The sequence below is a fragment of the Capra hircus genome, chromosome 2 (genome assembly GCF_001704415.2).
Source record: "Capra hircus breed San Clemente chromosome 2, ASM170441v1, whole genome shotgun sequence".
Classification (NCBI taxonomy): Eukaryota; Metazoa; Chordata; class Mammalia; order Artiodactyla; family Bovidae; genus Capra; species Capra hircus.
In genome coordinates this window covers 37,758,447-37,785,464 of record NC_030809.1, presented here as the reverse complement: position 1 = coordinate 37,785,464, position 27,018 = coordinate 37,758,447, and the positions used below count along the sequence as shown (strand labels likewise).

The 27,018-nt window shown below is 40.8% G+C and overlaps 1 long non-coding RNA gene across 1 annotated transcript; it reads left to right on the top strand.

Moving 5' to 3' along the window:
• LOC106503234 lies at nucleotides 1,972-6,828 on the top strand. Its single transcript, XR_001917037.1, has 3 exons — nucleotides 1,972-2,190; nucleotides 3,416-3,488; nucleotides 6,522-6,828. It is a non-coding gene; the product is annotated as an uncharacterized LOC106503234 (long non-coding RNA).

The following is a 27,018-nucleotide window of genomic DNA, read 5'->3' as shown; positions in this document are numbered from 1 at the left end:
AATATGCTATCTTGGTTGGTCACAACTTTCCTTCCAAGGAGTAAGCGTCTTTTAATTTCATGGCTGCAATCACCATCTGCAGTGATTTTGGAGCCCCAAAAAATAAAGTCTGACACTGTTTCCACTGTTTCCCCATCTATTTGCCCTGAAGTGATGGGACCAGATGTCATGATCTTTGTTTTCTGAATGTTGAGCTTTAAGCCAACTTTTTCACTCTCCTCTTTCACTTTCATCAAGAGGCTTTTTAGCTCCTCTTCACTTTCTGCCAAAAGGGTGGTGTCATCTGCATATCTGAGGTTATTGATATTTCTCCTGGCAATCTTGATTCCAGCTTGTGCTTCTTTCAGCCCAGCATTTCTCATGATGTTTTCTGCCTATAAGTTAAATAAGCAGGGTGACAATATACAGCCTTGACATACTCCTTTTCCTATTTGGAACCAGTCTGTTGTTCCATGTCCAGTTCTCACTGTTGCTTCCTGACCTGCATATAGGTTTCTCAAGAGGCAGGTTAGGTGGTCTGGTATTCCCATCTCTTTCAGAATTTTCCACAGTTTCTTGTGATCCACACATTCAAAGGCTTTGGCATAGTCAATAAAGCATTATTTCTGTTATTACCCAAAGTGGGTCTATGACAATGAAATGTTTACCATTGGAAACACCCTAAACTGCTCTTATGGAGGACTAGGGGAGGAAATCAGTGACTTGCATTCCTCAGAACAGTAAGAGGATAAGGTTTATGGCTGCTTCACTAGGTTCCCAATCTCAGGGCACAGGCTTGGATTGCTTTACATCATGATATCTATTCCCATCCGTGTGAACAGACCAGCAATGAGTTAAGATTACAACCCCTTAATCCTACCAGCACTGGTCACACTGGAGACCTTGGGGATGCCCAACTCCATTCTGGGGTCCCAGGAGGTCGACCTTCCTTGACCTGCCTAGGGATCTGGTCCCCGGGAGGTTGTTATGCCTTAGCCTGCTCAGGGATCCAGTAGCCCAGGTTCTCAGGAGGTCTACCTGCTTCTACCTGCCTACAGATCTGGTCTCTGGAAGACTGTCACCCCTCAACCTGCTCAGGGATCCACCAGTCTTGTTGTCCCAGGAGGGCAACCTGCCTTGACCTGCCTAGGGATCTGGTCCCTGGGAAGTGGTCATGCCTCAGCCTTAGGATCCACTATTTCAGGGGGCCCAGGTGGCCGACATGCCTCGATCTGCCTAGGAATTTAATCTCCAGGAGGTTTTCATGCCTCACCATCCCTGAGGATCTGCACCCTGACCCAGTGATGCCTGGCTCTCAGGTTGCAACAGTACTAGGTAGGATAAGCTTCAGAAAGACTCATCCCAAAGGAAGTCCACCCATGGAAATAGGAGGAGGCCTATTAGTGGTGGGACTGTGCCCAGTCTCAGCAGTAACTCAGGAGCCCAGTGAGAACCCCATTGCCTTTCTTGAAAGGCTAAAAAAGGCCCTCCAAAAGTTTACTAATTTGGACTTAGACTCTTATGAGGAACAGGTGATTTTAAAGGACAAATTCCTCTCCCAGTGTGCATCAGACATCAGGATAAAGTTACAACAGCTACAGTATCAGGACCCTGCTGCCTCTTTAGATGAGATGGTCCAGACAGTCACCAATACCTTATATAACAGAGAACGGTAGAGGGAGGCCAAAGCCCAGGAAAAGGAGAGAAGGAAAGAGACAAGGTATGCCCAGACGCTGGTGGCCCTCCAGGGAAGCCAGATAACAGACCCCAAGTCCTTGAAGGGCAAGGCACGAGACATGTCAGCCACCTGGGCCCCCTGAAATAGTGGATCCTAAGGCTGAGGCATGACCACTTCCCAGGGACCAGATCCCTAGGCAGGTCAAGGCAGGTTGCCCTCCTGGGACAACAAGACTGGTGGATCCCTGAGCAGGTTGAGGGGTGACAGTCTTCCAGAGACCAGATCTGTAGACAGGTGGGACATTGGGGCAAAGAATGCCCAAATCATGATGTCTCCTAAAACGGCTTGCTACAAATGCCATCAATTGTGACATTGGGCAGCACTCTGCCCTTGGTACCCAATAGCCTCAAGGTCAAGCACCAAGCCTTCCCTCACGATGGTTCAACAGGACTGAAACAGCCCGCTCCAGCCAGCCTGCCTGTCACAGAAAACCATCATGGGGCTTGAGCCAAGGGTGCAGCTGGATGTGGCAGGTAGGTTCAATAATTTCTTGGTTCACACAGGGGCTACCTACTCTGTCTTGACCTCCTACTCCAGAGCCTTCTCCTCTGAAACCTGTACCATTTTGGGTGTTACAGGAAAACAAATACAAAAATATTCACCTGAGGACTTCTTTGTTGCTGGGATGGACAAACATTTTCCCACCAGTTTCTGGTGATCCCTGAGTGTCCTACTCCCTTATTGGGAAGAGATCTCTTCCTGCCTTCAAAACCTTGCAGCTATTGCAGTACTGATAGAGGATGATTTAAAACTCTTTCTTGGGGGCAAACTAACTATTTTTTACCAGCCACCAAGTGAAATAACCCCTGAATCGGAGAGGCCATTTATGGACATCTGATCGAAAAATAGCAATAACCTCAGATATGCAGATGACACCATCCTTATGGCAGAAAGTGAAGAGGAACTAAAAAATCCTCTTGATCAAAGTGAAAGTGGAGAGTGAAAAAGCTGGCTTAAAGCTCAACATTCAGAAAACGAAGATCATGGCATCCGGTCCCATCACTTCCTGGCAAATAGATGGGGAAACAGTGGAAACAGTATCAGACTATTTTTTTGGGCTCCAAAATCACTGCAGATAGTGACTGCAGCCATGAAATTAAAAGACGTTTACTCCTTGGAAGGAAAGTTATGACCAACCTAGATAGCGTATTCAAAAGCAGAGACATTACTTTGCAGACTAAGGTCTGTCTAGTCAAGTCTATGGTTTTTCCTGTGGTCATATATGGATGTGAGAGTTGGACTGTGAAGAAGGCTGAGTGCTGAAGAATTGATGCTTTTGAAGTGTGGTGTTGGAGAAGATTGTTGAGAGTCCCTTGGACTGCAAGGAGATCCAACCAATCCATTCTGAAGGAGTTCAGCCTTGGGATTTCTTTGGAAGGAATGATGCTAAAGCTAAAACTCCATTACTTTGGCCACCTCATGCGAAGAGTTGACTCATCGGAAAAGATTGTGATGCTGGAAGGGATTGGGGACAGGAAGAGAAAGGGATGACAGAGGATGAGATGGCTGGATGGCATCACTGACTTGATGGACGTGAATCTGAGTGAACTCTGGGAGATGGTGATGGAAAGGGAGGCCTGGTGTGCTGTGATTCATAGGGTTGCAAAGAGTCGGACACGACTGAGCGACTGAACTGAACTGAACTGATCAAAGGATCCTCAGGTATCAAGTGCTCTCTCCCTTTTCACTCTTACCTAGAAACTTTGGATCACTGGAAAAAACCCTGAGACGGATTGTCAGAAGATTCTCTGACCATTCCTGAGGAAATCTGGTACGTGAATGGACACAGCTTTGTCTTGCATGGCAAAAAAAGAGCTGGATATGCAGTAATCTCCAATTTTGAGACCATAGAGGCTAAACCTTTGCCACCAGGCACTTTAGCCCAATTAGTTGATCTCATAGCCCTGTCTAGCTCTAGAGCTGGGAAAAGGAAAAAGTATCCATTTACACTGGCTCTAAGAATGCCTTTCTGGTGCTACATGCACAGGCTGCTACTTGGAAAGAAAGAGGCGACTTGACCACCCGAGGGTCCCCAATCAAATAGGTGATCAAATCCTTAGGCTCTTGGAGGCAGTCCATCTGCCCGCTGAGGTTTCAGCCTCTCATTGTAAAGGACACCAGAAAGAGAGCAGCATTACAGAACAATGACCTAAAAGGGGGTGCCACCTTAGTTCCACAGACTTATTTGGCAGAAACTCCTTCATATACTGAAGGTGAGACTCTTACTTAAGTGTGAGGGCTTTCAAGATCATATGGGGTGGCTCCAAAAGGAAGGACTCCTTTTTCTGCCTGGGAACCTTTAACGGAAGTTGATTAACTCCATACATGTCATCATTCATTTAGGAGAGAAGGCCCTCCAAAGATTACTAGAAATGTCCTTCAGAGGAACAGGCCTCCAAACGACTATAACGCAAGTGGTCTCCTCTTGTCCCACATGCCAGTTAAACAACCCCCAAGGAGCTCAAAGACCCCAGCTGGTCCAGCCCATCCACCTGAGTGGGACTTACCCAAGAGAGGACTGGAAGATGGACTTCACCTAGATGCCTGTTTCTCGAGGGTATAAACATCTATTAGTCATGATAGATACATTCATAGGATGGATTGAAGGCTTTCCCATCCAGACTGAGAAGGCTGAGGAGGTGGTAAAAAAAAAATTTCCCCATGAGATTATTCCAAGATTTGGTCTGCCCAGGTCATTACAAAGTGGCAATGGGACATAATTTACTTCTAAGGTCACCCAAGGGGTCTCCAAAGCATTGGACATTACTTACTACTTACATTGTTCCTGGAGGCCTCAGTCTTTAGGAAGAGTAGAAACAGCCAACCAATTCTTAAAACCAGAAATAAAGAAGATAACCCAGGAGACCTCCTTCGGTTGGAAGGAGGCCTTACCGACAGCTCTCCTCCACACCCGTATTGCCCCTAAGAAAGGGGTTGGTCTTAGTCCTTATGAGCTGCTATATGGGAGGCCTTTTGTTTATGTCAATGACCTCTTCCTAGATGTAGAGGCTCAGACCCTCTGGTCTTATACCATGGCCATTGGGCAATTCCAACAGGAAATACGCTTGTGTGGTGTCAACCAGGACCCAAAAGATTCTAAAGAGCCAACACTATATGCCTCAGGGACTCGTCTTAATTAAAGTTTGGAAAGATGGGTCCCCAAAGGCTGAACTCCAGCCCATATGGAAGGGTCCTTCAGTTCAGTTCAGTTCAGTCACTCATTCATGTCTGACTCTTTGCGACCCAATGAATTGCAGCACATCAGGCCTCCCTGTCCATCACCAGCTCCTGGAGTTAACACAAACTCATGTCTATCGAGTTGGTGATGCCATCCAGCCATCTCATCCTCTGTCGTCCCCTTCTCCTCCTGCCCCCAATCCCTCCCAGCATCAGAGTCTTTTCCAATGAGTCAACTCTTTGCATCAGGTGGCCTAAGTATTGGAATTTCAGCTTTAGCATTAGTCCTTCCAAAGAACACCCAGGGCTGATATCCTTCAGAATGGACTGGTTGGATCTCCTTGCAGTCCAAGGCACTCTCAAGAGTCTTCTCCAACACCACAGTTCAAAAGCATCAATTCTTCAGCGTTCAGCTTTCTTCACAGTTCAACTCTCACATCCATACATGACCACAGGAAAAACCATAGCCTTGACTAGACGGACCTTTGTTGGCAATGTAATGTCTCTGCTTTTCAATATGCTATCTAGGTTGGTCATAACTTTCCTTCCAAGGAGTAAGTGTCTTTTAATTTCATGGCTGCAATCACCATCTGCAGTGATTTTGGAGCCCCCCAAAATAAACTCTGACACTGTTTCCACTGTTTCCCCATCTATTTGCCAGGAAGTGATGGGACCAGATGCCACGATCTTAGTTTTCTGAATGTTGAGCTTTAAGCCAACTTTTTCACTCTCCACTTTCACTTTCATCAAGAGGCTTTTTAGTTCCTCTTCACTTTCCCTGTAATATTTTCTACCCCAACAGCAGTCAAGTTACCAGGACATGACTCCTGGATTCACTACTCATAAGTCAAGCCATGAAAGAAAACAGAAGAAGACATTCAATACACCTGTGAGCCCCTGGGAGCTCTCAGTTACTTATTCAGGACTACAAATGTGTGCCATTCAGAAAAACAGCACCAAAACTAAATTCTGGGGATAAGTTTTCTCAGGATAGCTCCAAAGAGCCAACATAACTTGGCAGGGATTGTACTCCAAAATAGATAGGAGACAGATCTCCTGATCCCTGAATGAGGAGGGTCTTGAGCCATCTTGAATGAGACATGTTGTTTCTGGGTAAATACTTCTGCTAAGTTAAAGAAAGTCTCACAGTCCGCAAGATAAACATTCAAATCCTATGGAATATCAAAGAAAGAGCTGGAGAGTTCTCAGGATGGCTACAGTCTCTCTTTGAGGGATCCTTCTCCTGGCAAGGCAGGGATTTGGAGTTGGCTGAAGCTGAAACTCCAATACTTTGGCCACCTCATGCGACGAGTTGACTCATTGGAAAAGACCCTGATGCTTGGAGGGATTGGGGGCAGGAGGAGAAGGGGAAGACAGAGGATGAGATGGCTGGATGGCACCACTGACTCGATGGACATGAGTTTGAGTGAACTCTGGGTGTTGGTGATGGACAGGGAGGCCTGGCATGCTGTGATTCATTGGGTCGTAAAGAGTCAGACACGACTGAGTGACTGAACTGAACTGAACTGAACTGAATTCCCCTACTAATCCCTGTTATCACCATATTGATGCTGCTTATGATTGCTCCATGTATTATCAACTGTTACCTCATTTTGTCTCTCCCCAGGTCAACAAGCTATGAAATGCAGTGCTAGTTCAACAAGGATGCATAAAACTACATCCAACCGCAGAAAATACTCCTCACCACTCCTCACTCCTCACTGCTATAAGAACTCTGAGGCTTGAGACTAGCAAGAGGGGGAGGCTCAATGCCCCTCACCTTCCCAGCTCAGCAGGAAGTAGCCAGAGAAACAGTGATGCCCCTACACCCAAAGATTTGCCCTTCCATCTCTTGACGGGGGAATGTTAGGTAGTTAGAATAGGAAAAAGGAGTCCAAAATGGCAGTGGCTAAAAGACTAAGAAAGGGAAAAGTGTGGAAAACAGAACAAAAGAAAATCCATGGGCTGGAGTGAGAACTTCAGGTGAAACAAACATGGCCTGTTCTTGGCTAGCCCAATTTTCACAGGGCAGGCTCAATGGGGGAGCAGACAAACATATAAAAAGAGGAAGCCAAGATGGATTGAGGCCTCTCCTTTGGGGTCAGCCCACCCTTATGCCTCGAGGGTATACTATCTTTTATTTGCTAAATAAAACTGAGCTGTAACCGAGCTGTAACACTGGTCTGTCATTTCAAATCTTTGCTGTGGCAAGACAGAACTGAGGAAATTACACTCTCCCCCAACATATATAATGACTGACAACTATGTATTTCATATATATACACCTTTATCTATCCACACCTATATACAGAGAATAACTGCTACACATGCCAAATTCAGACAAGGGCACCTGGTGGACAGGCTGTCTAATCTCTATCATAGCTGGGAGATGTTTTTAATCCCTGTTTTTAAAGAAAAGGAAAAAGGAATTCAGCAGGATTGAGTGGCTTGCCTATAGTCTCATATCTAAATTTTTCTGACTTTTTAGCACATAACCTTCTATCACAGTAGTCTGCTCAAAGAGCAAAACAAATGCAAATAACTTTCCTCGGTACTTTATAAAATGGTAAGCAAGCCATCATTTATTCAATAAATATTTAATTTCTAATTGTATGTTCTACCTCATTTCAAAAAAAATGAAGAAGCTTATTAAATCAAATAAAGTCAATAGGCTATGAAAGAGAAAACAAAGTACAGAGAAAATAAAGGCAAAATATGTGAGTCATGAGAGAAAAAAATACTAGAAGGTATGCAGAAAAGCTGTATTGCAAGTGTAGACCTAAAGACTTACAAAATAAAAGGAATCCTCCTTACCTTTTAGTCACAGTGTTAAATTATACATTCCCAGGATTTCATAAAAGTTCTTTAATTTTGTTCTTTCACTGTAGTTGAATAGCTAGTCAAGCAACACATGAATAAGGAATTGAGGCTGATTTGCTGCTTTGATATACTTAATGATTTCCATCCCTGTTGATTTGTTTTGGATTTATGGAAACTATGCTTCCTATCAATATCATAAACACTTTCAGTTTTCAATTCATTTCTATAGAATATGTACAAAGTGCAATACATATTCAAATAATTTCAGAAAGACAAGTGCAACGCACTGCACAAACCCAGATAGTATGGCTGGACAAAGGGGAAGTGTTAACTGGTAAGAAATGGCACAAAAAGAGTTGGAAGCAGTGATTTAACTGGAGGCAAAACAAAGAAAAACAACGTATTTGGTATATGAGAAGTGATAAAAGTGTCACAAAATAGGGTCCAAAAGAATAAGACATACAAAAGAGGAAATTCAAAAAGTCATACACAAACACTCATGTCATAGAATTTTGCCTATGCAGATACTAGAGTCAGGTTGCAATTATGGCTAAAAGACATAACAGCAGAGTAAAGAACATTCATTACATATTTTACAGTAAAGTGGAAAAACATTCTTTGTCCTAGACAAATTTTCCTGGTTTCGCTTTTTTTTGAGGAGGAAACCTATGTTATATGAATACCTAATTTCTCTCCCTCTAAGAATCAAGAGTTTGCCATTTGGAAAAAATGTGTTTAATGTATGTAATTGACTTTTGTTCTCCGCAACCTGTCTGATACAGCTCAGAAATTCATCAGGTGACAAGACTGACCTTTCAGTTCAGTTCAGTTGCTCAGTGATGTCCGACTCTTTGCAACCCCATGAATTGCAGCATGCCAGGCCTCCCTGTCCATCACCAACTCCCAGAGTTTACTCAAATTCACGTCCATCGAGTCGGTGATGCTATCTGGCCACCTCATCCTCTGTTGCTGCCTTCTCCTCCTGCCCCCAATCCCTCCCAGCATCAGAGTCTTTTCCAGTGAGTCAACTCTTTTCATGAGGTGGCCAAAGTGTTGGAGTTTCAGCTTTAACATCAGTCCTTCCAAAGAACACCCAGGACTGATCTACTTTAGAATGGACTGGTTGGGTCTCCTTGTAGTCCAAGGGACTCTCAAGAGTCTTCTCCAACACCACAGTTCAAAAGCATCAATTCTTCGGTGCTCAGCTTTCTTCATAGTCCAACTATCACATCCATACATGACCACTGGAAAAACCATAGTCTTGACTAGACGGACCATTGTTGGCAAAGTAATGTCTCTGCTTTTGAATATGCTATCTAGGTTGGTCATAACTTTCCTTCCAAGGAGTAAGTGTCTTTTAATTTCATGGCTGCAATCACCATCGGCAGTGATTTTGGAGCCCCCCAAAATAAAGTCAGCCACTGTTTCCACTGTTTCCCCATCTATTTGCCATGAAGTGATGGGACTGGATGCCATGATCTTAGTTTTCTGCATGTTAAGCTTTAAGCCAACTTTTTCACTCTCCACTTTCACTTTCATCAAGAGGCTCTTTAGTTCCTCTTCACTTTCTGCCATAAGGATGGTGTCATCTGCATATCTGAGGTTTTTGATATTTCTCTCGGCAATCTTGATTCCAGCTTGTGCTTCTTCCAGCCCAGCGTTTCTCATGATGTACTCTGCATATACGTTGAATAAGCAGGGTGACAATAAACAGCCTTGACGTACTCCCTTTCCTATTTGGAACCAGTCTGTTGTTCCATGTTCAGTTCTAACTGTTGCTTCCTGACCTGCATATAGGTTTCTCAAGAGGCAGGTCAGGTGGTCTGGTATTCCCATCTCTTTCAGAATTTTCCAGTTTATTGTGATCCACAGAATCAAAGGCTTTGGCATAGTCAATAAAGCAGAAATTGATGATTTTCTGGAACTCTCTTGCTTTTTCGATGATCCAGCGGATTTTGACAATTTGATCTCTGGTTCCTCTGCCTTTTCAAAACCAGCTTGAACATCTGGAAGTGCTGTTCACGTACTGCTGAAGCCTGGCTTGGAGAATTTTGAGCATTACTTTACTAGCATGTGAGATGAGTGCAACTGCGAGGTAATTTGAGCATTCTTTGGCATTGCCTTTCTTAGGGATTTGGAATGAAAACTGAATTTTTCCAGTCCTGTGGCCACTGCTGAGTTTTCCAAATTTGCTGGCATATTGAGTGCAGCACTTTCACAGCATCATCTTTTGGATTTGAAATAGTTCAACTGGCATTCCATCACCTCCACTAGCTTTGTTCATAGTGATGATTTCTAAGGCCCACTTGACTTCACATTCAAGAATGTCTGGCTCTAGGTGAGTGATCACACCATAGTGATTATCTGGGTTGTGAAGATCTTTTTTGTACAGTTCTTCTGTGTATTCTTGCCACCTCTTCTTAATATCTTCTGCTTCTGTTAGGTCCATACCATTCCTGTCCTTTGTCGAGCCCATTTTGCATGACATGTTCCCTTGGTGTCTCTAATTTTCTTGAAATGATCTCTAGTCTTTCCCATTCTGTTGTTTTCCTCTACTTGTTTGCTTTGATCACTGAGGAAGGCTTTTGTATCTCTCCTTGCTATTCTTTGGAACTCTGCATTCAAATGTGTATATCTTTCCTTTTCTCCTCTGGTTTTCACTTCTCTTCTTTTCACAGCTATTTGTAAGGCCTCCCCAGGCAGCCAGTTTGCTTTTTTGCATTTTTCTTTCCCATGGGGATGATCTTGATCCCTGTCTCCTGTACAAAGTCATGAACCTCCATCCATAGTTCATCAGGCACTCTATCTATCAGATCTAATCCCTTAAATCTATTTCTCACTTCCACTGTATAGTCATAAGGGATTTGATTTAGGTCATACCTGAATGGTCAGTGGTTTTCCTTACTTTCTTCAATTTAAGTCTGAACTTGGTAATAAGGAGTTCATGATCTGAGCCACCGTCTGCTCTTGGTCTTGTTTTTACTGACTGTATAGAGCTTCTCCATCTTTGGCAGCAAAGAATATAATCAATCTGATTTTGGTGTTGACCATCTGGTGATGTCCATGTGTAAAGTCTTCTCTTGTGTTGTTGTAAGAGGATGTTTGCTATGACCAGTGTATTCTCTTGGCAAAACTATTAGCTTTTGCACTGCTTCATTCCATACTCCATGGCCAAATTTGCCTGTGATTCCAGGTGTTTCTTGACTTCCTACTTGCCACAATCAAGGAAAGAAATGTAATGGGATTTTAATTTTAATTCTGGTTACCTGTAGGTTATTATGAAGGACTTTTCAAATGCAAGTTTGATCTCTGAAGGAAGGAAACACACTATAAGAGAGTCCATTTTATCGTTCTTATTCCCTTGAGGGTCTTCAGATTTTACATTATTTTATTGTGTTACTTTTCACTTTAAAAATTTTTTCTTTTTCAGTTGGAACAGGAAGAAATGAAAATTTTTATTGTTTACAAAACTTTAATTCTCCTTTTATCTGGGTTTAGCAAACTCAGCAAATAATATGTTAAACTCACTCTAAAACCATGTGAATTTCAAGGGACATTAAATCTTTCTGATTTAGTTATACATTACTCATTGAAATATTATTTGTTGGAAAATGCTTGATGTCCAGAAATCTTATGAACCATTTTATCATCTTTTAAAAATTTGATTCAGCAGGTTGATTTTCATGGGTAGTAAATAAAGTTTATATCTGGAAAGGTGAAATCACCTAGTCTATCAATATAGTTATTATAGTTTATATCATCAGTTGTTTCCAAACAGACTTGATATGCTCACAATAAAAGTGCTTTCTATAGGGCAGTTAAAAATAAAGGTAAAAATTGAGGTAAAAGATTTACAGAAAAAAATAATTATATATGGAGAATTATAAATGTATTAAATTTATTCTGAGCTTTCTGACCACCAAGTCATTTCAGTCAGTTCTGTCACTCAGTCGTGTCCAACTCTTTGTGACCCTATGGATTGCAGTATGTCAGGCTTCCCTGTCCATCACCAACACGTGGAGCCTACTCAAACTCATGTCCATCACTTTGGCGAGGCCATCTCACCACCTCATCCTCTGTCGCCCCCTTCTCCTCCCACCTTCAATCTTTCCCAGCATCAGGTTTTTTTTTTTTTTTCCAAATGAGTAAGTTCTTCACATTAGGTGGCCAAAGTATTGGAGATTCAGCTTCAGCATCAGTCCTTCCAATGAATATTCAGAACTGATTTCCTTTAGGATGGACTGGTTGGATCTCTTTGCAGTCCAAGGGACTCTCAAGAGTCTTCTCTAACACCACAGTTCAAGAGCATCAATTCTTGGGTATTCAGCTTTCTTTTTAGTCCGACTCTCACATTCATATGTGACTACTGGAAAAACTATAGCCTTGACTAGATGGACCATTGTTGGCAAAATAATGTCTCTGCTTTTTATTATGCTGTCTAGGTTGGTAATAACTTTTCTTCAAACAACAACTGTCTTTTAATTTCATGGCTGCAGTCACCATCTGCAGTGATTTGGGAGGCCTAAAAATAAAGTCTCTCTGTTTCCATTGTTTCTCCATCTATTTGCCATGAAATGATGGGACTGGATGCCTTGATCTTAGTTTTCTGAATGTTGAGTTTTAAGCCAACTTTTTCACTCTCCTCTTTCACTTTCATCAAGAGGTTCTTTAGTTCCTCTTCACTTTCTGCCATAAGGGTGGTGTCATCTGCATATCTGAGGTTTTTGATATTTCTCTTGGCAATCTTGATTCCAGCTTGTGCTTCATCCAGCCCAGCATTTTGCATGATGAACTCTGCATAGAAGTTAAATAAGCAGGGTGACAATATACAGCCTTGATGAACTCCTTTCACGATTTGGAACCAGTCTGTTTTTCCATGTCCAATTCTAACTGTTTCTTCCTAACCTGCACACGGATTTCTCAGGAGACAGATCAGGTGGTCAGGTATTCCCATCTCTTGAAAAATTTTCCACAGTTTGTTGTGATCCACACAGTCAAAGGCTTTGACATAAAGCAAAGTATATGTTTTTTCTGGAACTCTCTCGTTTTTTTTTGAAGATCCAGCAGATGTTGGCAATTTAATCTCTGGTTCCTCTGCCTTTTCTAAATCCTACTTGAACATCTGGAAGTTCATGGTTCACGTGCTATTGAAGCCTAGCTTGGAGAATTTTGAGCATTACTTTGCTAGCATGTGAGATGAGTGCAATTGTGTGGTAGTTTGAGCATTCTTTGGCATTTCCTTTCTTTGGGATTGAAATGAAAACTGATCTTTCCCAGTCCTGTGGCCACTGCTGTGTTCCAAATTTCCTGGCCTATTGAGTGCAGAATCACAGCGTCGTCTTTTAGGATCTGAAATAGCTCAACTGGAATTCCATCACCTCCATTAGCTTTATTCTGACCACCAATGCAAAAGTCAAATCAAATTATTTTACTTGGAAGAAGTCTGACCCTTGGCTTTATCTTCTCATAAAGTACTTCTTAACAGAAATAGTTTAATTTCTGTCTTTTGAAATCATGGATGAAAGTTGTTTTTTTCACTGTAGACAAACTGAATGAAAACTGGGTTATTTGGTAATGGTATGGAAGTTTTCATGAAATATTTAATTTTTATTTGGACACCCATATTTTTTTAATGCTAAACTTCCTTTTGATCTTTTTTTTTTTTTTAAAAAGGTATTTGTCTTTAAATGAAATTTTTATTACTGAGATTTCCTTTTGGTATTAGTTCATGATGTTTATGTGATTTAAAAATTAAAAGAAACTTTCATATTGTTTCTAATTGCTAATTACAAAAGCAATATATCTTCTACTAATCAATCAAGAATGCCTACATAAAGAAAACATGGAAACAAATGAAAATTTCATTGTAAAGCAATTATCCTCCCATTAAATTTTTTTTTTAAAGGAAGAGAAAGGATATATAAAAAAATAACACCTTGGGATATTTTTAATCCTTTGAGTATATGTGTACATTGTATAGCATAAAGTTGTATTAAAAGTGAAGTCACTCAGTCGTGTCTGTCTCTTTGCGACTCCATGTACTATAGCCTACCAGGCTCCTCCATCTATAGGATTTTCCAGGCGAGAATACTAGAGTGGGTTGCCATTTCCTTCTTCAGGGGATCTTCCCAACCTAGGGATTGAACCCAGGTCTCCCACATTGCAGGTAGACTCTTTACTATCTAAGCCACCAGGGAATCTCACAAGTTGTATTGTGTTGTTTTATTTGTTAAAACTAATGGAACTTGAATTTGGAATATTGAGACAAAAATCAACTGCAGAGATGCACTAATTTTACTGGATTCATATTTGTAGATTTTATTTGCCATGTGATGTTCAAGGACTACAACATAATGAATTTGAGAGAGAAACTCTGAACTCATGTTGGTAAGGGGAAATAACGGAATGACTTAGATTACTATAGAGAATAATCTCTTTTCACAATTAAAGGACATTCAGTCACTGAGTTAACTTACTCTCAGCTTTTCCCTCAACTTTCTCTGGCCTTTCCTACTTTTCCTGTCCCTACCCTTCTTTTCCCTTGGGCTCTCTATTCCATCTCCCCTAATATATGTTTTTTTCTAGTATTATCACTTTCTAACTACCTATGATATTTACTTGTATATTTGATTATTTTTTCCTCCATCAACAGAGTGTAAATCCATGAAGAATACTCTTTTAAGAATATTTTATTCACTGATGTATCTGAAAATAGCAGAGCCCAAATGAATGATTTTTAAAAAGTGATCAGTTCAATAGTGTCTTTACAATATTTAATGTTATTGAAATAAACTCATTTGATGAAGAAAATTCCCTAGGCTCTTAGAAGCAGCAAATTCATGGCATGCATGTCACTATTTCCCCCTCTTATCTTACGGCAGATGCCATAACATTCACACACTTTCTTCCAGTTCTAATCAAGAACAACATTCTTTTCTATTAAACATGGGCTATATCATGTTTGCTTAAAAAAAAAAAAGTGTTTCAGACAAACACCATCAATTGAAAAGAGTTTGTACCCATTTGCCATCTGGTTCTGAAGGAAGAGACATACTTCAAGTTTATCCTACCTGTAACTGTGGGAGTTTTCCCTTTACTAATATATTCCTATATTTGTTAGTTTATTAATACATTTGTAAAACTTTTATTGGTTACCTACTGTTTTTTGTCACTCACTTAAACATTCAGGATACAAGTGTTAATATTTATTTAGTGTCAACCATGTACTAGGGACTGTTCTAGTCCTGAAGATACAGCTATGCTGTGATACAAACAAGTATTTTATACAATATTATAACTATAATAAGCACAAGGTGCTATAGGCACACATTGGTGAGTGTTTATGGGTAGGTGAAGTGAGGAAAAGTCAGTAGAAGAAATAAGACTTGAATAAAGTCTTAAAGATGTAAAATCATTTTTCTGAATAGACACTTTCATAACAATTTCAAGAGGTGACAATTATAATAAAAATCATGAGTTTGTTTATTTAGTCCTTACAATAAGTAAGCCTTACATAGGCACTTTATATGTTGTCTCATTTACTTCTTATGGCAGGGCTCCCTATTCTATTTTATATATAATATTAATATAGTCAAAGTTACCCATGTAGGATGTGACAGAACAAGTCTGTGCCACTACATCTTTACATCACGTACCCATGACATCCTTCAGCAGAAGAATAATTAAACTAGCAGGAGACAGAAACTGAAAAATTTCCTAGAAGCTCTTGTGTATCTTGATAATCTTTGAACTTTATCTTCTAGGCAGTGGGAAGTTATTACAGATTTAATCCAATATTTCCTAAAAAAACTCAGAGGCTAGTAGTAAAGAAAAGGAGAAGAAAAATATTTGAATGCTTGCTGCATGCAAAATAATTCACATTCTTAATTTATTTTAATTTAAAAAGCAGCCTTAATAAATGTCATTTTATAAAAAACAAACTTTAAGATTTACAAAGGTCAAATAACTGCAACATAGTCACACAATTCAAAAGTGATAGCAGTAGGATTCTAACCTAAGCCAGACTTCAAAGCACCTGCCTGCCATTTAAGATATTCTTCCTAAGAAAGTCTAATTGATGACAGTGTAAAAGTGAGCAAGAGTGAGAATATGTTTGCCATTTGGCCACTTTTGCTGAATTGTATTTCCAGTTAAGCTTTCCCAGTTGGAATTAAATGATTTACCACTAAGTATGCTTTTATAGATGAGCTATCATTAGTGAACTTTGAAAAAGTATAAAAATATTTCCCCAGATACATTTTTACTTATCACTTTTAAGCTTACATTTTTTTTTATTGTACCACCAAGCATTACTGATTATATACTACTATTCTTACAGCAGTACACTTTTTCCCACCCTACAGGATGAGTTGATATTCTCCTTCACAGGTTGGAGAAATAAACTAGGAAAAGACAATCTTTTTTGTTTTTTCAAGGATAGAAAGTAAAGGCTAACCTATTTGCTACTTGAATTCTTCTTTGCCACCTATATGATTATTGATGAAGGTATTCAACTATTATAATTTTAAATTTTCTTTATTGAAATACAGTTGATATAACAAGATTATGTAGTTTCAGGTGTCCTACACAGTGACTTGACATTTACATCCATCATGAAATTATCACCACAATAAATCTAGTAACCATCTGTCTACATACAAAGTTATTACCATATTATTGACCATATTCCTTATGCCATATTTATTTTGTAACTGGAAATTTGTGCCTCTTAATCCCTTTACCTATTAAGCAACCCCACCCCCACCCTTCACAGCTCTGGCAACAATTTTTTTGTTCTCTGAGTCTCTTTGTTACCAATCTTTCAGTCGGACCCCAACAAGGTTTCTCCTACCTGGTGTTGTGGGTATCAATAGATGGAGACTGAGTTCCATTCAGAAGCAACTGGAAAGCCTTATTCTTTCATGGGAGGATGGAGAGGTGTGAGTTCATGCTCTAACAGGGGTCCCCAACCCTGGGGATCTAATGCCTGATGATCTGAGGTGGAGCTGATATAGTAATAATAGAAATAAAATGCGCAATAAATGTAATACACTTAAATCATACTGAAACCACCTCCTACCCTCATGGAAAAGTGTTCTTCCACGGAACTGGTCCCTGGTGCCAAAAAGTTTGCGGACTTCTGCTCTAGGGCACTGGCTGTCCCCAGCAGGCTGTGGGGGAATACTGCTTTATATGGGTCTCATCAGCGGGGTCCTTACAGGGCGGGTGCAGTACTGCTTACCTTCCAGATCACAGCGCTGGTTGTCACGCTGCCGCACACGTCCCCCACCACCATCTTGAGTAGCAGTGTCTATGCAGGTGTGTTGAGCTGAAGCATCCAGAGCTCTAATCCAATGTGTAAGGTGCAAGGCCTCTGAACACGAACCCCTACAAGCAAGTGAAACCCGACCTAGCACAAAACAAGAGGTTAGACCTTATCATCTAGACTCCAACTTACGTTTCCCGGGAATCATTAACGAGCTTTGGGCTGGTGTCAAAATTCCTTCTCTGCCTTTTGTCCTGATTCTTATTCTTGAGGGGCACTGAGCGCTCAGGTCCCCATTCTGTAACTCCTCACTGCTGAGTGTGGGCATTGTTATAACCCCATGGAGAGAGCAGAGCCTCTCCCCAGGTGCATTTAGACATGTTTGAGTGTCCCCAGGTCTGAACCTTGATAGTTTCTCTCCCTGAGTGATTAGAAGTTTTATAGATTCTAACCTTTTGGTTAGAATGGTGAATAGTTCTGACAAAATGTGGTCCCCTGGAGAAGGGAATGGCAGTATTCAGTATTCCTGCCTTGAGAACTCCATGAACAGTATGAAAAGGCAGAAAGATAGGACACTGAAACATGAACTTCCCAGGTCAGTAGGTGTCCAGTATGCTACTGGAGAAAAGTGGAGAAATAACTCCAGAAAGAATGAAGAGATGGAACCAAAGCAAAAGCAACACCCAGCTGTGGATGTGACTGGTGATGGAAGCAAAGTAAGATGCTGCAGGGAGCAATATTTCATAAGAACCTGGAATGGTAGGTCCATCAATCAAGACAAATTGGAAGTGGTCAAACAGGAGATGGCAAGAGTGAACATTGACATTCTAGGAATCAGGGAACTAAAATAGACTGGAATGGGTGAATTTAACTCAGATGACCATTATTTCTACTACTGTGGGCAAGAATCCCTTAGAAGAAATGGAGTAGCCATCATAGTCAGCAAGAGTAAGAAATTCAGTCCTTGGATGCAATCTCAAAAACGACAGAATGATCTCTGTTCATTTCCAAGGCAAACCATTCAATAATCCAAGCCTATGACCCGACCAGTAATGCTGAAGAAGCTGAAGTTGAACCATTCTATGAAGATCTACAAGACCTTCTAGAATTAACACCCCCAAAAGATGTCCTTTTGATTATAGGGGACTGGAATGCAAAAGTAGAAAGTCAAGAAACACCTGGAGTAACAGGAAAATTTGGCCTTGGAGTATAGAATGAAGCAGGGAAAAGGCTAACAGAGTTCTGCCAAGAGAATGCACTGGTCATAGCAAACACCCTCTTCCAACAAAACAAGGGAAGACTCTACATATGGACATCACCAGATGGCCAACACTGAAATCAGATTGATTATATTTTTGCTGCCAAAGATGGAGAAGTTCTCTACAGTCAGCAAAAAGAAGACCAAGAGCTGACTGTGGCTCAGATCATGAACCCCTTATTGCCAAATTCAGACTTAAATTGAAAAAAGTGGGGAAAAGCACTAGACCATTCAGATATGACCTAAATCAAATTCCTTATGATTATACACTGGAAGTGAGAAATAGATTTAAGGGACTAGATCTGATAGATAGAGTGCCTGATGAACTATGGACAGAGGTTCGTGACATTGTACAGGAGACAGGGATCGAGACCATCCGCATGGAAAAGAAATGCAAAAAAGCAAAATGGCTGTCTGGGGAGGCGTTACAAATAGCTGTGAAAAGAAGAGAAGCAAAAAGCAAAGGAGAAAAGGAAAGATATACACATTTGAAAGCAGAGTTCCAAAGAATAGCAAGGAGAGATAAGAAAGCCTTCCTCAGTGATCAATGCAAAGAAATAGAGGAAAACAATAGAATGGGAAAGACTAGAGATCTCTTCAAGAAAATTAGAGATACCAAGGGAACATTTCATGCAAAGATGGGCTTGATAAAGGACAGGAATGGTATGGACCTAACAGAAGCAGAAGATATTGCTGGGAGCCAGCACGGGAGATCTCACCTATGACAAGGTCATGCAGGGAGGCCTGATGGGCAAGGCGAGTCAGGCCTCAGGGGTTTCCCCTGAGTTTCCCAAAAAACCAGAATCTGCCTGCCTTATTGTACTGTGCTTTTCCACTCTTCTGACACTCTCTGGAAAAAGTTAACTCGGGGCTTCAGTCTTCTGCATTTGAAAGGAATGTTTCAGTTCAACACCCCCCCCCCCCACATTACTCTCTAACTTGCCTAACAGGTTCCCCTGGACTTTTTACAGCTTGTGAATTGTTTACAGAGCCCCAACCACCAGAGGCTCAAAGCTTAAAACATCTTAAAGATACAGAGCCTTTTCTAAAGAGCTAAAAATCCTATTGGTGACGGATTTCACTGTTGCCTCAATGATTGCTGCCAGGCCTCCATATTCTTTATCTTTTAGGCACCTGGGAAGATATTAATCAATGTAATCGGGATATGAAAAAAGGTATATAGTAGTTTTGATGTTAGCAACACTAGACTTTTTAGTTAATTACTTTTCTTTTGCTATAAATCATTGTACTCCTTTTACTTGTTATAAATTGCTATATCTTTGCTATGTGAGAATGTAACTTTATTTAGTGCTTTCTGAGAGTGGCACCAGACTTTGAGAAGAACAACACAAATAAGTCTTCTGGTTGACAAACCCTTATCAGAAAAGGGCCGTAAAATGTTAATTGGCCCTTTGGCTGGAAGATGATGCAAATCACCTAAGACTTGTGTATACAACTAGGTATGCAGAGAGAAAAGCCTGGTTTTGATAAGAGTCTGGGCTGCTAATGCTGCATAACTTTGTGTTACCCATTGATCTCCATGTACTATCAAAAGTATAAAAAGCCTTCTGAACAATAAAGGATGGACCAGTTTCTTGGACTAGTCTCTCGAACTAGTTTCTTGGAAATCTGGTTTCCCCCATGTCTCTTCTTTACTCTATTTTCTGGCTGAATTCCCATCTGGGGCATGGAGGCTCACCATGTCCACTTACTTGCCCCAGCTTTTAAGTTCCAGGGGAGAGGGAGTCCAAGGCGGGGCACCCTCTGATATTCAAGAGGACACCGGTAGCTTAATGTAGATGGTGCAAACTTCTTGTCCTGAAGTTTTATTAGTTCTCCATGCAAACCAAGTTATTCAGCCTCTTTTCTCCACTTTTTTTCTACTATACTATTATTTCCTAACCTTATATTTCTAAATAAATAAGTTTTTCCTCACCTATCCATCTCCCCTTCAAATCGCCCTGGATCCACCAGGGCTGGACCCCAGCAAGATGTTAAGAAGAGGTGGCAAGAATACACAGAAGAACTGTACAAGAAAGAGCTTCACAACCCAGATAATCATGATGATGTGATCACTCACCTAGAGCCAGACATTCTTGAATGTGAAGTCAAGCGGGCTTTAGAAAGCATCGCTATGAAGAAAGCTAGTGGAGGTGATAGAATGCCAGTTGAGCTATTTCAAATCCTAAAAGATGATGCTGTGAAAGTGCTACACTCAATATGCCAGCAAATCTGGAAAACTCAGCAGTGGCCACAGGACTGGAAAAGGTCAGTGTTCATTCCAATCCCTAAGGAAGACAATGCCAAAGAATGCCCAAACTGCCACACAATTGCACTCATCTCACACGCTAGTAAAGTAATACTCTCAATTCTCCAAGCCAGGCTTCAGCAGTACGTGAACCATGAATTTCCAGATGTTCAAGCTGGTTTTAGAAAAGGCAGAGGAACCAGAGATCAAATTGCCAACATCTGGTGAATCATCGAAAAAGCAAGAGAGTTCCAGAAAATCATCGATTTCTGCTTTATTGACTATGGCAAAGCCTTTGACTGTGTGGATCACAATAAACTGTTGAAAATTCTTCAAGAGGTGGGAATACCAGACCACGTGACCTGTCTCTTGAGTAATCTGTATTCAGGTCAGGAAACAACAGTTAGAACTGGACATGAAACAATAGAATGATTCCAATCGGGAAGAAGTGCATCAAGGCTATATATTGGCACCTTGATTATTTAACTTATATGCAGAGTACATCATGAGAAATGCTGGGCTGGAAGAAGCACAAGCTGGAATCAAGATTGCTGGGAGGAATATCAACAAACTCAGATATGCAGATGACACCACCCTTATGACAGAAAGTGAAGAAAAACTAAAGAGCCTTTTGATGAAAGTGAAAGAGGAGAGTGAAAAAGTTGACTTAAAGCTCAACATTCAGAAAACTAAGATCATGGCATCTGGTCCAATCACTTCATGGGAAATAGATGGGGAAACAGTGGAAACAGTGGCTGACTTTATTTTTTTGGGCTCCAAAATCACTGCAGATGGTGATTGCAGCCATGAAATTAAAAGACGCTTACTCCTTGGAAGAAAAGTTATGACCAACCTAGACAGCATATTCAAAAGCAGAGACATTATTTTGCCAATAAAGGTCCATCTAGTCAAGGCTATGGTTTTTCCAGTGGTCATGTATGGATGTGAGAGCTGTACTATAAAGAAAGCTGAGAAATGAAAAATTGATGCTTTTGAACTGTGGTGTTGGAGAAGACTCTTGAGAGTCCCTTGGACTGCAAGGAGATCAAACCAGTCCTTTCTAAAGTAGATCAGTCCTGGGTGTTCATTGGAAGGACTGATGTTGAAACTGAAACTCCAATACTTTGGCCACCTGATGAAAAGAGCTGACTCATTTGAAAAGATCCTGATGCTGGGAAAGAGTGCAGGTGGGAGGAGAAGGGGATGACAGAAGATGAGATGGTTGGATGACATCACCGACTCGATGCACATGAGTTTGAGTAAACTCCAGGAGTGGTGATGGACAGGGAGGCCTGGTAGGCTGCAGTCCATGGGGTCGCAAAAAGTTGCACACAACTGAGCGACAGAACTGAATCTTTTGGAGACAAAAGGACATCAGACAATATCAGGTACATGGACCCATATACCTGCAAGAGAACAACGGTTATTAAGCAGCCCAGGGAAGGTAGAAGTCAAGTGATCCCAGGAAGGGCCTACATTACCCTGCTCCATGGTTGTTCCATTGGGTTCTGGTAGCCAAATTGCATTTTTCAGAAGCCTATCTGCATTTACTCTAACCAAGCCACTTGTGTTGAGGAAAAAGCAACCTGATATATTTTTGGCCAGTGTGCAGACTCTCCCTGGTCAGCTAACACCATTTAGGGCAAATCAGTTATCTTCAAATCTCTACTGCTTGGCAATGCATACAGTTACTTATCTTTTCCTGGTTTCTGGAAAAGAAGACTTAGATCCGAGAGATTCACAAGAATAATGGTCGGGGGGAGGGGTGTGAAGGGAGTTTTTCATTGTCTTGGATTGTCTTTCCATGGGTTAGGGCCTGGATGCCTTCCTTACTTGAGTTTAATGTACCCATGGAGCAGTCCCCTAAAACTTCAGGGAAACATGAGTGGTTCAGGTCCATTCAGTCACTCAGTTGTGTCTGACTCTTTGCCACCCCATGGACTGCAGCATGCCAGGCTTCACTGTCCATCACCAACTCCAAGACCTTGCTCAAACTCATGACCATTGAGTTGGAGACACTATCCAACCATCTCATCCTCTGTTGTCCCCTTCTCTTGCTTTCAATCTTTTCCTGCATCAGGGTCTTTTCCAGTGAGTCAGCTGTTTGCATCTGGTGGCCAAGGTGTTGGGTTTCAGCGTCAACATCAGTCCTTTCAAAGAATATTCAGGGTTGGTTTCCTTTAGGATTGACTGGTTTATCTCCTTGCAGTCCAAGGGACTCTCAAGAGTCTTCTCCAATACCACAGTTCAAAAGCATCAGTTCTTCAGTGCTTAGATTTCTTTATGGGTGGTTAGGATCACCAAGTGGGGTCTGTTCCCGTTACGAGTGAGCTGATCTTGTGGGCTGTTGGTTTTCCCAGTTTTTTGGTGCACCCAGTCTCCCATGTGACCTGAGAGGGGCATGGAGCTGGTGCTGGCTCACTGGTGGGTGATATTGTATCAGCGCATGACTGTCTACTCAGCCGGAATGTGCCGGGCTAGTGCCTACTTTCTGGTAGGGTGAGTAACCTCCTGGCACTAATTAGGCTGGAGGGAGGATTCCAAAATGGTTCTTGCCTGTGCCAGTACTACTGCTGTCAGATGTGCTGCTCAAATTGACTGCTGCCAGCATCTCTGTCCTCAGGGGAAGCCCCAAGGTTCTTTTTCTCTCTTTGGGAGGGTTTCCAAGATGAACAAATGGGTCTGACGAAGGCTCATTTCAAACTACTGCCTCTGCACTGTAATTCAAAACATGTGAAATTTTGTGCACACCCTTTGAGAGCAGTCTTTGTTTTCTGTAGCTTTCTAGTTTCTTCTGAACATAAGTCTCACTATGTTCTGGGGGCTTGTTTTCATGGTGAAGGACACCTAGGCTGGGAATCCCAATATGCAGCTTAGAGTTCCTGCCCTTTAGGGAGGACTTTACAATTGTGCGTGCATATGTGCTCAGTCATGTCCAACTCTTTTGTGACTCCATGGACTATAGTCCACCAGCCTCCTCAGTCCATGGGATTATCCAGGCAGGAATACTGGAGTGGGTTGCCATTTCCTGCTCCAGGGGATCTTCCCGACCTGGGGATCGAACCCGTGTCTCCTGCATTGGCAGATGGATTCTTTACCACTGAGTCAGTGATATCCCTTCTATTTGTGGGTTGCTGATTAGAGTCCTGACTATGTCATGTCTCTGCCCCTCCTAGCATCTCACTGTGATTCTTTCTTTATGTCTTTACCAGTGGAAAATCTTTTCTGTTAGTTTTCAGGTTGTTTTCATAGTTGCTCTGAAGGTAGTTGTCATTTTCGTGTGGGTGAAGAGTTGAATTCAGGATCTTCCTACTCTGCTATCTTGATTGCCCTAACCTCTATTATTTTTTAAAAAGTTCAACTGTACTAGAAGTATTTCTAGTGTTATTTGGAGTATTTATGGACAACCTAAAGATCTGCCCCTAGAAAATCTGAATTTAATCTTTTCTCAGCAGGTCCACCCCTATTTTTGCAGGCCTGGGACAAGAGTTCAATTTGAGGTCCACTTATCATAAATTTAAATAAATTTAAATTGATTAAAAGTTACCAGTCAAATAAAAAAACTTACATAATGTATACTCTGGTACTCCCTTGACAAATATAGCTTCATAATAGCTTGGAAGGCCAAGTTATACTTCTTGGACTCCTTGGTGATATGGTGGCCTGCCCTCCTTCAGTTTCCACCTCCAGTTCCATCCTGCACTGCAGGGACCTTAACGTTAATTCTATCCTCACTTTAAGCAAAACGAAACAAAAGCAGCTGACTTTAGCCATCTCTTGGTGTTTGTTTTGCGGTCTTCCTTTAGGAGGGTAGACCTAGGAAGAATCCCACCTATTCCTGGAAGAAAGCTTGGGGCCATTTGGGCTAGGAAGTCTGGGTCATGGGTATAGAGAGTGTGTAGAAGTGGGGGCATTGTTTCCAGAAGTGGCATGCTCTATTTCTGTGTAGATTCCTTGACTCTGGAGGAGAACCAGACTGTGAGGTCTACAGTGTGAGGTACAGGATGTGGCAACATTGGCTAGGGCGGTTCCGCCTCTCAGTGTCACGGTAAAAACAGACTCTGGCCAGTCACAGTGTAGGAGCTGGCAAATGAAGGACAAAGTAGGGTAGAGCTAGTACTTTTTCCTACCATAAATTAATGAATAATCGAAAAAAAAAGTATCTTGATATGAAGTTTCCGGAAAAATTCTCAGCAGATGTTTTAAACCCCATCATCCTTCCTTTTGCACTGTCTCTCCTTAGCCTGGGGCTCACTCACCAAACTGCAAAATTGAGATCATTGTTTGAATTATTCCATCATTTTGCTCTTCCTTGGTTTCAAGAGAGTATAACTCTTTAATTTGGATTCCAGAAACTTGCTGTTTAATCACTTTGTTTTTTGGACTTGGTTTGTCAACTAAATCTATGGATTCATAATTTTTCTCTTGACTTAGGATTTAAAGGAAGATATTTTTCCTTTACTCTTTTAAGTTTCAAGGTATATTTGCCACTGTGGAAAAAAACATGTAAATCCAGTTAGAGAAAAAGATGTCAAGAGTTATTTTGGATACAATGTTGCTTGAGAAAAATAAAATTTTATTTCTCTAATTTGATAATCATTATTTATTTCATTCATAAAGGAGAAAAATTAAGTTCTGTGTGCTGTTTTAAATATACTTTAAGGCAAAAAATTAACAGAATATTATATGACATTAATATATGTCAGGAAGGTAACTTGAACATAGTTAAAAAACAAACTTGAAAATATTTGCTTTGCTGTGCAGGCTTTTCAAGTTATTTTTAACGAATGAGGAATTAAACACCTGTCACTTTTGCCAGCTGGTGTGAATGTTAAAAATTGCTGTCACTCTCTTTTCTGCTACTCTATTTTGCACCTGCTACAACTTGAGTCATGGGCATCTCACACATGGTAATTTAATAAGGATAGGTCCCATGACGGTATATTCAATATTATCCCATGGGGAGTTAAAGCAGTTTTATAAGGTCTTGAGGGTAAAATATTAAATATCAAGCTTGAGAACTAAATATTCAGTGCCTTGTGGACATCACATTTTTTCTGAAAATCATTAAAGGAGTGTCCAAGATGAGAAATTTAGCCTCATGTTCCAAAATAAAAACGAGCCTTTTAGGATTGGGTTTTTTGTACCAATTGACTTCTCTACATACTGAGTGTTGTAATTTTTAAAAACACATTTTATTTCCTGATGTAACAACACAAATAGGAATGTGTACTGAGAGCTGATCCGTTCAGTATGTATTCATGAGTCACAGAGGGCTATTTTAATTAATTAAAATGAGATACAATTAAAAATTCAGTTCTGCAGTCACACTTGCCACATTTCAAGTTCTCAGTCACCAGATGTGGCTGGCTAGTGGTTACCATATGAGACAATATAGATAGAGATTTCCATTTTTACTGAAGTTTCTATGGGATAGTGCTGTGTTAAATTTCCAATTTCTGGTCTTAAGCTAACTTGACCTTAAAGATCTTGAGGTCATAGTAAATTCTCCTTCGAAAAATGATTGCAATGTCCCAACCTTATCTTGGCTACAGAGACTTAGGCCAAATTTAAAGCTGATGGCTACTGAAATCTGAGTGACCTTTGCTAAATAAAGGAGCATGATGACCTGAAGTGCCTGACATCAGGACAAAGCTGTTCTAGCTTCCAAAAATGTATAGACAGGCAGGTACTTTTCAGAGATTTTAAAATCCCGTATATTTTAGAGATATTTATCATTTCATCTCTTCTAAATATCCAGCTACTAACTTGCAAATTCTGTTTCTATTCTTAAAATAAAAAAGTGATAGGATGTGATAGTATGAAGTAAGTTTACACTGTGAATTTATCTATCAGCTGATCTTACTATTCAGAGCATGTGTTAAAAGATGAAATCAAGATTTTGGGACATGGACATACAAAGTAGGAGAGAGGCTATTAATAGATAGAGTCTTGAGTAAGAGTGTCATTCCCAGAGAGGTTTTTTTTAAAAGTAACAGCTGAAAGGTCACTTTAAATTTTATCCTTGAAGACATTCAGTGAGACAGATCAAGAGCTTATTACAATTTTCCAATAGGCCAGATTGTCACTAGAAGTGAAATAGTTCAAGCTATGTATACGATGATTTACACAAAGCTGAAGAAACGTGCTTTCTCTTAAATTGCCTGGATGTTATTGTTTAGTTGCCGAGTCATGTCTGACTCTTTTGAGACCCCATAGATTGTAGCCCGCCAGGCTCCTCTGTCCATGGGATTTCTGAGGCAAGAATACTGGAGTGGGTTGCCACTTCCTTCTCCAGGGTACCTTCCCAACCCAGGGATTGAATCCACATCTACTGCTTGCCACATGGATTCTTTACCACTGTGCCACCTGGGAAGGCCAAATTGCGTGTATAATTTATATTAAACTATCTCTATCTGAATTTCCTCAGTTTTCTATTTTGCTTTTTCAATAATATATGATTATCATTATTATTTAGTTATTGCTCTATAGACTGTAATTATTCTCTTAAAATTTTATAATTCATCAACATT